The sequence below is a fragment of the Chiloscyllium plagiosum genome, chromosome 28 (assembly GCF_004010195.1).
Source record: "Chiloscyllium plagiosum isolate BGI_BamShark_2017 chromosome 28, ASM401019v2, whole genome shotgun sequence".
Classification (NCBI taxonomy): domain Eukaryota; kingdom Metazoa; phylum Chordata; class Chondrichthyes; order Orectolobiformes; family Hemiscylliidae; genus Chiloscyllium; species Chiloscyllium plagiosum.
In genome coordinates, this window is record NC_057737.1 from 1927839 (window position 1) to 1931529 (window position 3691).

Sequence of the window (3691 nt, forward strand, 5' to 3'; positions counted from 1 at the left end):
TTCTTTTTGCCAACATTTAATGTTGCCAACTGCATTGCCAAAACCAGAGATGAACCGATATGAAGGACGTTGCCAGGTGTTTTTTTTCCTTAATTCAATATCTCCTGGTGCCATTGTGCCTTGATAATGTAACAATCTCACCGCTCCAAAAGCAACATAGCTTTGTACAGATGAAAACGTACACCACACTATCCCACTTGATTTTAAGCTGCAAAACTCTCCTGGTATTTCAGTTAAACAGTAGTGTTTAATTTCCAATCCAGATGATACTCCAAAAGAAAACAGATATGGTTTCCTCCAGATGTAACTGCACAAGGACTGGATTTGTTCAGGTTGTACATTGAGCAAATCGGAAACAAAATGTGGAGGGACAATCTATCTCAGTGCATCCTGTACGTGTGATCAGAATGGGGTCTCATTCTTTCAAAGCAAAAAGTGGATGATGTGTTATCCCATTCATTCTAGAACTCCCAGGTAGTGTTGACTGTGACCTACTGGTCAGGAGAAGGCAATTCGGCCCCTCTGGAGGGAGTGAGTGAGGACTGCAGATGCTGGAGGTCAGAGTCGAGAGTATGGTGCTGGCAAAGTACAGCAGGTCAGGCAGCATCTGAGGAGCAGGAGAGTCGATGTTTCCGGCAAAAGCCCTTTATCAGGAACGAGGCTTTTGCCCGAAATGTCGATCTTCCTGCTCCTTGGATGCTGCCTGACCTGCTGTGCTTTTCCAGCGACACACTCTCGACCCCATTCAGCCTCTCAGGCTGGTCTCATCATTCTATTGGATCAAGCCTTAACTTCTCTTTTGTGCCTGCTCTTCATAACTCCCTGGTATTTAAAAAAAACTCTTATCTACCTCCTGTTTAAATATCTTCATTGATCTAGCCACCACAGCTCTCTGGATAAAGAACTCCAGACATTCAGTACCCTCTCTGGGTGAGGAAATTCCTTCATGTCTCAGTTGTAAATGATTGACCCCTGTTTCTGGGACTATATCCCCCTAATTTCAGACTCCCCCACTGACAGAAACATCTTCTCAATATCTCCCGTGTGCAGTCCCCTCAGAAGCTTGTATGCTTCAATAAGATCACACCTCATTCTTTCAGCGAAAACAGAAAGTGCTGGAAAAACTCAGCAGGGCTGGCAGCAGTTGGTATAGAGAGAAACAGAGTTAACGTCTCAGGTCCAAAGGCACTCCTTCAGAATTGACTGTAGTTAGGAAAAGGTTGGTATATATGCTGAAGATTTAGGGTTTGGTGGTGGGTGAGAGTGGGGAGCAATCGATAGGTGGAGGTGGAGCCCAGAGAGAGAGGGAACCACAGCTGAGCAGACAATGAATTGGGTAAAGGTCAGCCTGGAAGATCGAGCTGCTTGTGGAGACCATCAGTGCCTGACAATGGGTTGTTTGTGGTAGCAGTCCATGTGATGACAGAGCCTGGTGTGTGGAGGCTGGGGGAAGGACATGGGAAATGGTGCTCTGGCCCTAAAATTATTGAACTCGATATTGAGTCCAGGGGGCTGTCGGGTTTGTAAGTGAAAAATGAGGTGCTGTTACTCCAGCTTATGCTGAGCTTCACTGGAACACTGCAGCAAGCCAGTTCCTGAGACAGACTGAGATGTTGGGCAGGTATTACACTCTCTGTGATGACATGGGAAGGTGATGTGGGCCTGCGGGGAAGCACTGAGAATGGAGGAAGGGTAGACCAGGGTGTTCCAGAGGGAACGGTCCCTGCGGAAGGCTTTAGAAGGAGGGAGAGGGGAAAGGGAACATGAGTTTGGGGATGGAGATGGTGACGATGATCATTTGGATCATTCTTCATCAGGAGCTGAGGTGCAGTGTAGATGGGGCAGTATTGATGCGATAGTGAGTGAAGGAGGGGGCTGTTCCCCAATTTGTACCCTCTTCCTCACTGGGTACTGGATGTTCCCTCTCCCTGGCTGCTGTCACTGCCAGGGGTATGGGCTAGAGGGTTTCACTGAGTTCAGGGACCTACACATTGTCCAATCAGGTTTCCATTCGTTAGGTTTGTCCGCAACTAAAAACTCTCGGAAAGACAGATGCAGCTTTTGTTTGAGTGTTTTCTCCCGCAGTGAGCCTGCCCAGTGGGGTCCCAAGACTTCCTTTCTGGTTAGTTTTGCCAGTGCCTGCGTGGACAGGAAACAGCTTCTCTCTCTCACTGGGATCCCGGGAGATCAAGCGCATTGCTGTTCTCAGCCACGTCGCTGTGTGTGGGTCCGCCAAAGCCCAGCACTCTCCCTCCCTCCCTCCCGAGGTCAGGACAAATATTTACCCAGGATTGGGAGTGGACGCTGCACACCGCTCTGTGCTGAGGCAGGTAAGGAAGGCGCTGAGCAGTTTTACTGTGAAATTACTAAAATCAGAGCAGGGAACGAGAGGAGAGGGAGTTCTGCAGCAGAAAGCTAAGAAACATTTCAAAACTCTTCTCAAAACAAGGGTTGTGCTGAGGGGGCAGTGGACTGACGTTTCCGCATGAGAATTTAAGCCAAAAATCAATTGAGATCAATCTTGGAAAGACAACATTTGAGCTCAATTTGACCATCGGATCAGAGTGAGATTAAATTCCCTGGTACAGTTTGTAATTGAGGACAGTTATTATAGGTGCCAGGTGTAGACTGGATTCGGGGACATTTATCTAGCACTTTTACCAAATGATGAAACTTTCCAAAAATGCTTCACAGGAGCTTTCAATGAAATTTTAAGTCCGGGTTCCCTGTTTATTACAAAGACCAGTCTCAGGGCAGTTTGAACATTATCCAACCTTCTAGAAATGTACCAAGTGGGGAGCATCCTGTTGGTGGTGAGTTGGTTTGCCTGCTCCTCCCCAACAGAGTTTGTCTCTCTCCAGAAAATGCTCAGTTGTGACTGTTATAGAACAGATTCAAATGGTTGTCTGAGCAGGGAGAGGTAAAACCATCATGGCTTTGGTAACACATTTATCATCAACTCCTGAAAACAAAAACAAAAAAAACCCAAAAGAATGGTTCAAACAGAAAAATCCCAACTACCTTCATTTTAACAAAACACAAACCAACTCTCCCAGGAATCTTCCTTCCTGAAGGAGACGCTGAGAATGTTCCAGCACAGGAAGCTGGGATCCAAACCCAGGGTTCAAACTGACTGGATAGTGCTTGGATTCATTATGATTCTCTCCAATGAGAGTGGATAGGAAGGGGTTTGATTCAAAGGCTGCTTTTCACCGAGTGTGGCATCAAGGAGCCTGAGCAAATCTGGAATCAATGGGTATCAGGGGGCAAACTCTCCACAGGCTAGAGAGATACCTGGCACACAGGAAGGTGGTTGTGGTTGTTGGAGTCAGTCACCTCAGCTCCAGGACATCTCTGCAGGAGTCCCTCAGAGGAGTGTCCTCGATCCAACCATCTTCAGCTGCTTCATCAATGACCTTCCCTCCACCATAAGGTCAGAAGTGGGGATGTTCGCTGATGATTGCACAGTGTTCAGCACCATTCACCACTCCTCAGACACTGAAGCAGGCCATGTTCAAATGCAACAAGACCTAGACAATATCCAGGCTTGTGCTGACAAGTGGCAAGTAATATTTACACCATACAAATGCCAGACTATGATCATCTCCAACAAGAGAGAATCTAACCACTCGCCCTTAATATTCCATGGTGTTACCATCACTGAATTCGCCCACTATCAACATCCCTGGGC